Consider the following 14331-nt stretch of genomic DNA (forward strand, 5'->3'; position numbering starts at 1 on the left):
TGACTTCGGCTCGGGTCATGATCTTGTGGTTCATGTGTTCAAGCCCTGCATCGGGTTCTGTGCTGACAGCTCAGAGCCTGGAGCCTGCTTCCGATTCTGTGTCTCCCTCTCTCTCTGACCCTCCCCTGCTCCTGTTCTGTCTCTGTCTCAAAAATAAATAAAAACTATAAAAAATTTTTAAAAAATAAAGAAGAATACGATAACAGTGTACCCATCCTTCCTCATGTTTTTACATTGCTGGATTAAATCTTCATGTTTAAAGTTTTTTTAATGTTTATTTACTTTTGAGAGACAGAGAGACAGAGCACAAGCATGGGAGGGGCAGAGAGAGAGAGGGAGACACAGAATCCGAAGCAGGCTCCAGGCTCTGAGCTGTGAGCACAGAGCCCATGCAGCGCTCAAACTCATGGAACACGAGATAATGACCTGAGTGGAGGTTGGATACTCAATCGACTAAGCCACCCAGGTGCCCTGAATCTTCGTTTTTTTTTAATGTTTATTTTTGAGAGAGAGAGAGAGAGAGAAACAGAAAGAGAGAGACAGAAACAGAGAGCCAGCTGGGGATGAGCAGAGAAAAAGGGAGACACAAAATCCAAGGCAGGCTCCGGACTCTGAGCCGTCGCTACAGAGCCCGATGTGGGGCTCCAACTCGTGAACCGTGAGATCATGACCTGAGCGGAAGTCCAATGCTTAACTGACGAAGCCACCCAGGGGCCCCCTGAATCTTCATATTTTAAATATATCTTTGTACATGTTGCATGTGCAGAGGCCAAAAGAACAGTGACCTCACTGTGATAGAGATGTATTTCTCCCTCCCCTAATGGTTTAAACAGTCCAGGCAGATGTGGAACCTTCATGATGTCAGGAATCAGGGTGCATCTTGTGCTGGCAACCTTAGTTCATTGCTTTCAGCTGCACTCTTGGGTGGCTCACCCCGGTCTCACCACTGCCTCCACCCTCCAGCCAGCAGAAGGGAGAAGGAATTTTAAAGGCGTGACCTGATTCGAGAAAACATTACTGCCTCCCATCTTCTTCCTCATTATTTGTTTTTTCTCCCACCAGCTCTAGGTTTGCCCTATTCTTGCTTTTCTCACCTTAGAGTTAAATATTTATTTATTTCCAGTCTCTCCTGACTTTTCGTGGGTAGCTTTATATCTACCACTTAAATTGTATCCTCAGTTCTTAATATGCGGCAGTTTTCACTTTCTAAAGAACTCCCAATATTTTAAAATTTCCAGTGATAGTGTTTGTTTAAATTAGTATGCTTCATTTCTAAGATTTTAATTGATTCTTTTTCATATCTTCCTGTATTATTTATATTTGCCTGATTTTTAGAAATACCACTTCTTAATCTGTGTAGTTATTTATTACAACTTTCAAAATATATATATATGAATGTATATATACATACTACATGCAATGCAAATTATAGCAAATCCAAGTAGAACTTAAAGCAATCTTACTGTATACTATTAATAGAATTGTTTAAATTATTGTTATCAAAATGATAAAATAGCATGCAACCATTTAAAAATAACTGTGAAGTAACAATATTATTTATAGTCCTAATAAAATATTTAGTAGACATTTACATGAAAATAATTCACATTAGAAATATAATTTCTTGGGGTGCCTGGGTGGCTTAGTCGGCTAAGCGTCTGACTTTGGCTCAGGTCATGATCTCGCCGCAGTCCATGAGGTTGAGCCCTGTGTCGGGCTCTGTGCTGACAGCTCAGAGCCTGGAGCCTGCTTTGGATTCTGTGTCTCCCTCTCTCTCTGACCCTTCCCTGCTCATGCTGTCTCTCTCTCCCTCTCAGAAATAAATAAAACATTTTTAAAAATTTCGAAAAAAGAAATATACTTTCTTATTCTGCTTCATGGATATTATTTCCTTATCTCTCTGAGCATTCCAAGCATATCCATTATAAGGTCTTCTTTAGAATATCCGTTACAAATTTATCCAGGATCAATTTACTTTCTGATTGTTAATTTTGTGTTGTGTTTTTGTTTGTTCAGCTCAATATGTTTTGGAATTTTGATTTGCAGGCTAATCTTGTCTTCGACTTTTTTCTCACATTGTTCTTTCTGTGCCGACCCCTCTGTGTTTAAGGGATTTGCATTGTCTTCCTCCTCCTTCATTATAGTCTGAATGGGCCTGTCTTGCCCTTTGATGATATTGTTGAAATAAAAACACAGACGGAAGCCCTCCTTAGTTTCTAATTAAGAGTCTGTGTCTATGTCCATCCACCTCCCAGACACATAATCTTTTATACATCATTCCACTGGGCAGCATTTTTCAATACCATTGATCCCTCAGTAACATAGGGATTAGACGCACCAACTACCATCACCATCCCCAGCACAGTAGGAAGTTCACATACAGCTTTTGACTCCCCCCCAGACTTAACTGCTAATAGCCGACTATGGACTAGAGCCTTATAACAGTCCATTAGCACATACTTTATAATTTATATGCATTATATACTTTTTCTCACAATAAAGGAAGCTAGAGAAAATAAAAGCTGAAGAAAATCATAAGGAAGAGAAAATACATTTACAGGACTCTACCGTATTTATAATAAAAGAAATCCATGTATAAGTGGACCTGTGAAGTTCAAAACCGCGTCATTCAAGAGTCAACTGTAGATTTTTTTTCTTGAGTCAGAACCCTAGCCTGACTTCAAGCAATGAGTCTGTCCCCAGCCTCCCAATTGATAGGAAGCATTGATAATCCCGTTTACCCTTCAGGAGCTGACCCTTTTTGCCACCTTTTAGGCTTACATTCCTGCAGGGCATTGGCCAATGACTCCACTTCGTGTTCATTGTTTTGTGTTTTTGTTCTGCCGTTGGTCTATGGAGAAGTATCTCTGTAGAGATACACTTGGACCGTGGAGATGTTTGGACCATAAAGATGTCTGAATAATAGGCAGAAATTTTGTGTCTGCCAAAACTCTGTGTTCTCCATTTTCAAGGCAAAACACTAGACTACATTTTTAACATCCTTTGCCATTAGGTATGACCATATGACTGAGTTATGGCTGAGGAATGTAGGCAGAAGTGATACATGACTGTCTCAAAAAGTCCCCACGTCCATTCTACGTTCCCCTTTTCTCCTGGCCACTGGCTGGAAGTGAAAGACTCCTAAGAGATGGAGGAGCCACAACAGAGAAGGACATGGGTCCCTAATCACCGCCCAGAAGGCAGCTCCCGGGTCATCTGGCTGAAATGTACACGAGTGAAAAAGCAGCTCTTACTGTATTACGCCTCTGAGATCTCAGAGTTTGCTGGGTACAGTGGCCAGTGTTACCCTTAACCATGCACAGTGCCTTTCTAATTTTGCCTTTATATTTACATATTTTTAATTTTCTGTCCTCTATAGCATTGTTACAGGTTTAGAAAAGAAAAGAGACCTCATGGTGTAAATTTCCAACGCCCTGTTGGCCTGATTTCCGATCATTCACTTCGAATAAACCCCACATACTATAACTTCCCATTTCAGATCAAGGCCAGGATCAGTTGTATGGAAATGTGAAATGGTATTGTCTTTGAAAACTCATCGGAATGTTTCTGTGAATTTTATCTTCACCGCGATGGCAGCGACGACACTGTACTTGGACAATCAGAGCTGTTAGCAGCTCTTGACTCCTTTGCTGTTATTTTAGGAAGTATCAAGTCTCAGACTCTTTGACACAAATCTTATCAGTTCCAAACGAAATCTACCAGTTTCATGGCTAAAGCCGTGTCTTTGCCAAACACCTTTAAATATATGCTGGTGCGAGGCCAGTGGCTAGTGCCTTGGCGGGTCCCCCAATGTACAGATTGTCTGAATACAGTGGGCACTCCCGGTGCATACTTAGGAGAATTGTGCCTTTCCACAGCAGAGGAGAGTCACGCTGTTTTATTAGGAATATAAGAGGAGTCCTGAGTCATTCTGACCAATCTTAAAGGTAGGTTCTTCCTGGCGGTTTGAACATCTGCCCGCCCCTCCTTTGCCGCACTGTCGCATCTCAAGGGCATACCAAATATGTCGTCTTGAGATTTCTGTTTAGAGATGACAGCAGAAGTCAATGCCTCTCCCTGTCAAGTCTGATTCTATCACAGAGCATCTCCCGCTGGGGTCTTTTGAATTCAGACTCTCTCCTCCCAGCCATCGTCTCCCGTGTGTGCTTCAGATTGTTTTTGGCATCGCTGCACGGTTTCCTAACAGCAGTTTTGCAGACCATTGTACTCCAGGGCGCGACTCGCTTTGCGGGAGGGACCACAGTTAAAAGAGAAGATACTCCCACGTGGTGTTACCGGGAGGAGTTTCCGGGAGTTTCCGCGATCTTCTCTCTGCATTTTTCTCAATGAATTTTGTTTTTACTTCTTCTTCTGTTTTGTAGAGCTCCCCACGGCCTTCTTGTCCTACTCTTTTGGACAATCCTTTATTTCTTTATCTCAGTTGAAGAAAGGACTTTTGCAAAAATCCACCTTAAACTCACCTCCCAGGGAAGAAGCTGTAGATCACAGTTTTTGGTGTCTTGTTTTGTTTTGTTTTGTGCAGAAGACTCTAACCAGGGCAGGATAGCTTTAGGGAATCTGTGCTTATGTATTCATGTCAACTTTTCTGGGAAGGAGGCCTATAAATTTTATTTGAATATCAAAGTCAACGGGGACCGAAGAGATTTAAGGACTATTATTACTGTCAAACTAGTTTTTTTTTTTTCCTTTTTCTTTTTCTTGTAACATCTTAGGGGTATGGAGTGGAGGAGGCTTTTAGGATCAATTATTCTAGTTAACGAATAACCTTGTATTTGGTGGGCGTTTCTGTCAACCTCAACAGTAAAAAGTTAGCTAGCTACTCGAACCTCGAGTTTTCTTAAATTTGATAACAGTGAGAAAAAACAAGAGCAAGGTTAAAGACTGAAGACTGAAATATAATTCCTGTTCTGCTTTCATTGCAACAAAGCTCTTTAATGTTGAATTAAGTGGGGGTATTAGAGGAATAGACAAGTACCTTGGCATGGGACAGAGCTATCTATGAAAAGCACTGTTGGCACTATTTAAGAATCCTAATTACAAATTTAAAGTATAATTGCCATCATTTTATTATATGCATTGTATAAACGTAAAAAGATATAAGTGGTCACTAAAAAAGGAAAGCGAGAGAAGTTAATGAAGAGATTACCATTCAAAGTAATGATATTAAGCAGCTGGCCCTAGGCCTACGTGTATTAATAGAAAAGAGTTCATTTCTTTTCAGGAACATTAACTCGAGATTTTTTTTTTTAACTCTCAGCCCCTTCTGCCACTAACTTCATGAGAGGTGACCCCCACTTTCCTCTCTGATAGTTATTCCGACTCTCCTATGGAGTAATGTGTTCTCTTGCACTTCCATGACTTTCTTAGGGTTTGGCCTCGCCAAGCGTCCTCACACTTCTGTGTTTTTACTTCTTCCCTCTGGCCATTTGTAAGGGACTCCCTCAAGTCATCATTACAAACTGTTTGATCATTTTTGGTGGCCCAGGAGCGGGTCGGGGCTTTCATCTTACTGCCCACACACCAGCAGCTGTAGACCAAGCCTCGCAGAGCCCAGATGTTTCTTCAGCGCCCACTTCCTTCCTGGACTCTCCCTGCAGTCACATCCCTGCCCTCGCTCCCTGTCTCCTCCCCACGAGCACTGCCATACGGAGATTTCCTCAGTGAATCTGCCAGGGAGTCCCGATGGCGGTCGCCACCCAAGATACTGCATATGGAGAACAGAGAAGGAAATCCTTCTCCACGAGGCGCAGATCCCATTTTAACCACACAGTTTGCTCCCTTTCCCTCATCAGATAGTTTATGGGAACAGCTAACGTGGAGTAAGATTATTTTTATCTCTTTCCATTCTTTCTGCTCTTGGGTGTCAGCAGAGCAGCAACGTCACCAAAAGTCAGGCTACTCTGAAACAGGAAGCGAGGCACGGGGCCAGGGAATCCATGAAGCGGATAATCAGCCCCTGAATAATCAGGGTCACACTTACAGTAAACAGCCCCCCACCTCCCTGGGAGCCAACGGCAAGGCCCCGCCACCAAACCCTCCCTGCTGGAGATCTGAGAGATTTCTTTCTGCACACATCCTGCCCCCCACCCCCACCCCAGGCCCACCGAGCCTTCGGGGCTCCAGACAATTCTCCCTGGGCCCAGACCCACCTCTCCTCGCAGGGAGTGGGTTTTCTGGGCTTGCATGTGAATGCGGCTCAGTGGCTCAGCTTTTGCAGAAACACCGCCTCCTGCCCCTCTTGTGGCTGGGAGTTTGCCCCAGGGAGCAGGCTTGACATGTGCTGGCAAAGCCAGGCAGTGGCACTCCGAGACAGGGGCATTTGAAACCACATTTTTTGGCTCATTAGAGCCATTCTGCCCATCTTGCTCCCCATGCCATTCAACCTATTTTCAAGCCATTTTCTCAATGGTGCACTTCAGCGAAGTTGGGGTGGATTTTGCTAAGAACTGGATCGTGTCCAGAAGCCTCCTCAAAGCCAGTTTATTCTCAGGCTGTGGCAGGCCTCTGAATGGCCCCTGCACCTTCGCGGACTCCCACACAAAGCCTGCCCTGCACAGTTTGCCCACGAACCAAGCTGTTTATTTCGTCTTGTTTCTGGAGTTGCGGATGCCCAGCGTTGGCCCCAGTGAGGGAGAAGGCGCTGTGTCCCCATCACAGCAACCAGCCACCACAAATATGTACACACTCAGAGACCTCCTTCGATGTCTTTCCCAGCCCAGCCGCTCAGAGGGGTGCTAAAGGCACCTAGTGCCTGAAGGGCCCCGCCAAACGTGCCCGGCTTGGCGCTTTCCTGGTTAGTTAGGTTGCCTTTGGCATTAGTCAACTCCAGGTCTGAAAAGAAAATGGCTTAGTTGGTCGGTAAACTGAAAAAAGCAGCAGTCGTCTTCTCTGTTGCAGCCTGCAGACGTGGGCCGTGTGGATGGTGGGAAGGAGCTGGGAGGCTTGTCCAGGCCATGGCTACGGTTCTGGCTGCGTGGGAGTCGCAGCGTGTCCCTCCCGGAGCTCATTCTTCTTCCCCTGTGGCCGGCCTCGCCCTGGCCAGGCAGTAGCCCTGGCCAAGAAAGGGCTCCGTGTCGAAAGCTTTCTACTTCTCTTTCTCTCCTGGTGTCCCAACACCCCATGTGGGAGCAGGACAGTGACCCGGCCTGGCACACGCCTCACTAGCACCCGATACTTTCTGTTACTCTGCTGAAATGTATTCTGGGAAGTGTGTATCTCTCAATTTGGGTGGTGGGCTGAATACTAAGCATTAACTGGCTCGTTAAAGCACCTAATGCAGCCTTCTGTGATGGCCGATAACAGAAATCCAGCCCCTTAGACCCCTGAGATACAAAGCCAAGGCCTTAGCCAGAGCAGTTAGGCAAAAATGAGACAAAGGAATGCAGATTAGACAGGAAGAAGGTAAACTATCTCTATTTTCAGATGATACAATCTTGAAAATAAAAAATCCTAAGGAATCCACTAAAATAACTTAAAATTAATAAATGAATTCAACAGATCTGCAGAATAAAAGATCAATATAAACATCTATTGTGTTTCTCTGCTGTATCGATGAACAAACCAAAAGAAAGTAAGAAAAGAATTTCATTTATAATAGCATTAAAAAGAATAAAATACTTAGGAAGAAATTTAACAACAACAACAACTAAAGGAGAAAAACTACATTCTGAAGACTAAAAAATGTTGAAAGAAATGAAGAAAGATCTAAAAACGTGGGGAGACTCTTCATGTTCATGGGTCAAAAGACGACTTTGTGAAGAAGGTTTTAATTCCCAAACTGATGTATAGATTCAATGTGATTCCCATCATACCCCAGCTGACTTCTTTGTAGAAATTGGCAAGCTGGTTCTAAAATTCATATTGAAATCCAAGGACCCAGAATAGCCAAAGTAACCTTGAAGAAAAGGCCAAAGTTGGAAGGAGACACCAACTTCAACATTTATTACAAAGTTACAGTAATCAAGACAGTGGGGTACTGGCATAAAGACAGATGTATAGATCAATAGAATTGAGAGTCCAGAAATAAACCTTCCATATTTATAGTCGAATGATTTTCACCAAGGATGCCAAGACCTTCTAAGACCATTCATTAGAGGGGAAAAAAAAGTCTTTTCAATATATGATGCTGGGAACATGGATATACATGTGCAAACATTCTAAAAATAATTTGGACCCTGACCTCACACCATACAAATCAGGCCAGAACAAAAACCTACCTGTAATAACTAAAACTACAAAACTCTTAGAAGAAAACATCCGTGTAACCTTGAGTTAGGCAGTGGTTTCTTTGATAGGACACTGAAAGCATAAGCAATGAGAGAAAAATAGATAAAACTGGGCATAATTAAATTGAAAACTTTTGTGTTCCAAAATATACTCTGGAGAAAATAAAGAGATAAGCCCACAGAGTGAAAGAAAATTTTTATAAATCTTATGTCTGGTAAAGGATTTATATCTAATATAACATATAAAGAATGAATACAACTCAACAACAAAAAGACAAATAACCCAATTTAAAAACAGACAAAGGATGTGAAGAGACATTTCTTCAAAGATATGTGAATGGCCAATAAACACATGAAAATATGTTCAACACAATTAGCCATCAGGAAATACAGTTAAATAACACTTAACACCCGCCAAGATGGCTATAATAAGAAAGAAAGGAAGAAAGAAGGAAGGAAGGAAGGAAGGAAGGAAGGAAGGAAGGAAGGAAGGAAGGAAGAAAAGAAGAAAGAAAAGAAGAAAGAAAGAAAGAAAGAAAGAAAGAAAGAAAGAAAGAAAGAAAGAAAGAAAAAGAAAATCTTCAACAAAGTGGAGAAAACTGGATCCTTCATACACTGTTGGCCGGAATATGAAATAGTACAACTACTTTGGAAACAGTCTGGTGGTTCCTCAAACACAGAGTTACCATATGACCCAGCAGCTCCACTCTCAGGGATATACCCAAGGGAAGTGAAAACACATGTGCACATAAAAATTTATACACTGATAGTCACAGCAACATGGTTCACAATAGCAACAAGGTAGAAACAGCCCAAATGTTCATCAAGAAATATATTAGTCAGGGATCTCCAGAGAACAGAACCAAAAGTATGGATGGATGGATGGATGGATGGATGGATAGATAGATAGATAGACAGATAGATAGATAGATAGATAGATAGATAGATAGTACATAGTAGATAAAGAGGAGATGTACTGTAGGAATTGGCTTAGATGGTTATGAAGCTGGAAAAGTCCCATAATTTGCTGTTTGCAGGCTGGAAAGCCAGTGGTATCATACAGTCCAGGGTCAAAGGCTTGACATCCATGAGGCCTCTGGTATAAGTCTCAGGGTTTGAAGGCCCAAGAACCAGGCACTCTGATGTCCTAGGGAAGATGGGGGTCCCAGCTCAGGAAGAAAGAAAATTTGCCTTCCTCTGCCTTTTTGTTCTATTCAGACTCTCAGTGATGGCTGCCCACCTTGGTAAGGTCAGATCTTCTTGACCCAGTTTACTGATTTCAAAGGCTAACTTCTTCTGGAAACACTTTCACTGATGCACTCAGAAGCAACGTTTCACCAGCCATTTGGCCATCTCTTGGTCCAGTCATCTGCCACATAAAATTGAGCATCAAATGGACAAATATAAATAGTATTTCTATATAAGATATTTTTCAGCCTCAAAAAGTCAGAAAAAGAAAGAAAAGTACTGACACATGTTACAACATTGATGATTTTTTGAAAACAATATGCTCTGTGAAAGAAGTCAATAAGAAAGGACCATATATTGTATGATTCCATTTATATGAAATGTATAGAAGAGGCAAATCGATAGAGACAGAAAGTCAATTATTGGTTGCTTAGGGCTGGAAGGGATGGCTTGTGGGGGGAGGGGATAGGGAGTGGTGGCTAAGAAGTGAGGGGTTTCTTTTCCAGGTAATGAAAATAGCTTAAAATTGATTGTGATGATGGATGCATAACTCTGTGAATATACCAAAAGCCATTAAATTATATACTTTGAATGGGTGAATTGTATGGTATGTGGATTATACCCCAATAAAGCTATTTTTAAAAAAAGAAAGAAAAGAAATCAACATATGTTGTACATCTGAAACTAATTTAATATTATAGGTCAACTGCACTTCAATAAAAAATAAAAATTAGAAAAAAAGAGAAACCTACAAACAATAGTCAGAGTCTGTGCCTTATGATTTTTTTAAGTTTATTTATTTATTGAGAGAGAAGGGAGAGGGGCAGAGAGAGAGGAGATCAAGAATCCCAAGCAGGCTCTGCACAGTTAGCACAGAGTCCGATGTGGGGCTGGACCCTCAATCCAGGACATCATAACCTGAGCTGAAGTCAAGAGTCTGACACTTAACCGACTGAGCCACCCAGGCACCCCTCTACCCTGATTAATACTAGAGAGTTAGAGTCCATAGACTGTCCTTGTAGGCTTGCATATTCAATGCTTTCATAGGGCTCTCTTTTCCTTCAAGAAAGCTCTAGAAAGGGCATCTAGAAACCTAAGGAACTAAGCAGAGTGGTGGCAAAGGAACCATAATCAGCTCGGAAATCCAAAAGCCTCTCTCTGGACTCTCTGGAGCCCAGGGGAGAGGGACAGAGATGCCAATGCAGGGCAGTCATTTTAAAGACCAGGGCCCTTACAGTGTAACTGGGAAAATGCAGGAGCTGGTGTTTTATTTATTTTTTAATTTAATTTAATTTAATTTAATTTTTTTTACAAATAATTTATTGTCAAGTTGGTTTCCATGTAACACCCAGTGTTCATCCCCACAAGTGCCCTCCTCCATGCCCATCTCCCCCCTCCCCCCACACCCATCAGCCCTCAGTTTGTTCTCAGTATTCAAGAGTCTCTCATGGTTTGCCTCCCTCCCTCTCCCCCACTATTTTTCCCCTTCTTCTCCCCCATGGTCCTCCGTTAAGTTCCTCCTAATCCTCCTATACATGCAAACATATGATATTTGTCCTTCTCTGCATGACTTATTTTGCTCAGCATAACTGGTGTTTTAAAATGGAATTGAAGTGGGGCTCCTGGGTGGCTCATTGGTTAAACATCCAACTTCGGCTCAGGTCATGATCTCACAGTCTGTGGGTTCGAGCCCTGCATCGGGCTCTATGCTGACCTAGCTCAGAGCTTGGAGACTGCTTCTGATTCTTTGTCTCGCTCTCTGTCTCTGCCCCTTCCCCACTCACACTCTGTCTCTGTCTCTCTCAAAAATAAATAAACATTAAAAACCTTTAAAAATATTTTAAAAATAAAAAAATAAATAAAATGGAATTGACGTTTCCAGCAGAAGAACACCACATCACCTTGATCATCTAAAATCAGCCTGTCCTTGCAAGGGCTGTGAAAGATGGGGCCACAGGCTGACACTGGACCTGCAAGTCTTAGAGTGAACCACATGAGGTTATCGTTTGTGGAAGTCAAACATGGTTGCACATCAGCAATGTCATGCATGGCTCAACCTTATGCACATGTTGTTGATGAGAACAGAGGTGTTAGCGGGACACCCCTGCACCTGACTCTCCCTGAGCAAGGGCCTGTCATTTGATATTCCTAGCTCACCCTTGTGGGTCTCTGCAAGATTCCGGTAGCTCTGGCATGGCAGAAAGCTGGCCCCAGGTAAACACACCTGCATGCTTACCTCTGTTCCTAGCCAGAATGTCAGCAGCATTTACAACACTAACAGTACATTCTGGCAAAGCCAGGACTCCAAAGGATTAGCTCAACTCGTTGAGAATGTATCCCATAACGATCCCTCTGCCAATGTTCCACGTGGGGTGATGGCATTTCTAACGTTGAAAGAAACCTCAGGATTATCCACCTGATGGCCTCATGTTATTGAGAAGGCAACCAGACAGATGGGCCACACAGGTGAAGGTCAAGGATACAGTAAGACCAGTGTAGGCTCCTTCCCACATCACATGTCAAACATAGTAAAGTGTGCTTTCTTCAGATTTAATTCTTACTCTAAAAGGTTGACAAGATTTTCATCATTTTGCTTTAAAAGTCATTTGGCTGTGGGGCACCTGGGTGGCTCAGTCGGTTGAGCACCTGACTGTTGATTTCAGCTCAGGTCATGATCTCAAGATTTTGAGTTCAAGCCCCATGTTGTGCTCTGTGCACTGACTGCGTGGAAGCTGCTTGGGATTCTGCCTCTCTTCCTCTCTGTCTGCTCCTCCCTGGCTTGCACTCTCTCTGTCTCTTGCAAAATAAATAAGATTTTAAAAAGCCACTTGGCTATGAACACGTCATGTATTATTAACAGTGATTTCTCATCGATTATTGAGCCTACTTGGGAATTCTTATACAGAGTTTAAGATTAAACTCTAAGATTTAACTCTTAAACTTTAAGATTCTCTTATATAAGAGAATTCTTATAGAGACTCTGAGAAACTCTAACCCAAGGAACTCTTCTCAAATTATGCATTTAAAGAGGCACCTGGGTGGCTCAGTTGGTTAAGCAACCAACCGAAGTTGAGCCATGATCTCACGGTTCATGGGTTCGAGCCCTGCATCAGGCTCTGTGCTGATAGCTCAGAGCCCAGAGCCTGCTTCAGATTGTGTGTTTTCCTCTCTCTCTGCCCCTCCACCACTCACACTCTGTCTCTCTCTCAAAAATAAAATAAATATTAAAAATTTTAATTATGGATTTAAAAATATATTATCTAGGGCGCCTGGGTGGTTCAGACTGTTAAGCATCTGACTTCCTCCAACTTAGGCTCAAGTCATGGTCTCATGGTTTATGAGTCCGAGTCCTGCATTAGGTGAGCCCTGCTTCTCTCTCTCTCTCCCTCTCTCTCTCTCTCTGCCCCTCACTCACTTGCACCCTCTTTCTCTCTCAAAAAAAAAAAATATATCTAAAAATTAATGAATCAGACACAACATATTTTTTATAGACAAATGTTTTTCTGTTTGGCAACGTTTTCTTTTGAATTTGGGGGTGGTAATTTTTCCAGTTCCAATTTTTTTAGACGTTTTAAAAAGCTCATGGGCTCCAACACTGCCCTTCTCTTGCGTAAAAGAGAACATGCCCAAGTGAGCTGACTTGCCCAGGATGCTGCAGTTGGGGGCCCGGGGTGGGGGTGGGGGTTCCACAACTGGAACTCAGCCCTTGACTCCCAAGAAGCTTCCTTTCCACCACGTCTGTGTGCATTGTGCATGCTCTGTTTATACAAGGTCAATGGCAACCATGTCTTCTTGGAATATTCTTATTCTCCTTTGTGCCTTGAAAACTCCCTCGGTTTGTAGAGAGAGTGGCCTCCTTTCGAGCTAATATAAGCCAAAGCTGATTTTGTGTTGTTGTCTTCTTTTGTTCTCAAAGCTCAGGCTAGCAGGCGCGGACAACATGCTTGCCGGACCTGACTTCCTGTACGGTCCCCCAGCTCCCTGGAGACTCGAATCTCAAATAAATGTTTCTGTCAGGAGGCTGAGCGCCCAGCTGTGCAAATTGGTCACAGATGTAATTGCATTTGCCCTCTGCCCTGGAGGAAAACATGCCTGTGGTTGGGGGTGTAGACGTCTCAGACTGAAAGACATTACTCCTGACTCTGAGTAATAGCCATGAAGCCCAAAATAAGCGACCACAGAGACAGGGCCACAGTGGTGCCAGATGTACAGGACCATTGCTAGCCAGACTCCTGGCCCGGGCAGCCAGTTACCAAACTGGGGCTGTTTCATTGGCCAGCCGGACACAATTAAGAATCAAGCTTTTCCATTGACAACTCATACTTCCAAGCATGGCTGCAACCTCCCTGATGCCCACAAAATCTCTGTGAACAGCTCCAATTCCAAGTTTCTCGAATGGTGGGCAGTGATAGCCCTGGACACTAACACTGCTGCAAAACCGTTGCAACTGCTAGAATCTAATGACAATGAGCAGCGACGGGTGCTGAGCCCCACTGAGTACCTGAAGATCTCAACACAGAGTTGATTGAATCCTTTCAGGAGCATCTAGCACAGAAATCGGACCTGGGAGGCCACAGCAGGAAGCAATATGGCTGAGTTAGACCATGTCTTTGGCAATGTGAAGCCCTGGACATAGAAGACTGTGCGGGATGGGGGTGCCTGGGTGGCTCAGTTTATTAAGCATCTGACTCTTGATTTCGGCTCAGGTCATGATCTCGAAGTTTGTGGGTTCGAGCCTCATATTGGGCTCTGTGCCGATAGTGCTGAACCTGCTTGGAATTCTCTCTCTCCGTCACCCCCGCTCACACTCTCTCTCTCTCAAAATAAATAAATATTAAAAAGAAAATAAAAGAAAGCTGTCCGGGATGGAGAGTTGGGGCCAGCCTGTACTTCACCA

The sequence above is a fragment of the Hyaena hyaena genome, unplaced genomic scaffold, assembly GCF_003009895.1.
Source record: "Hyaena hyaena isolate Hyena2069 unplaced genomic scaffold, ASM300989v1 scaffold_389, whole genome shotgun sequence".
Classification (NCBI taxonomy): Eukaryota; Metazoa; Chordata; class Mammalia; order Carnivora; family Hyaenidae; genus Hyaena; species Hyaena hyaena.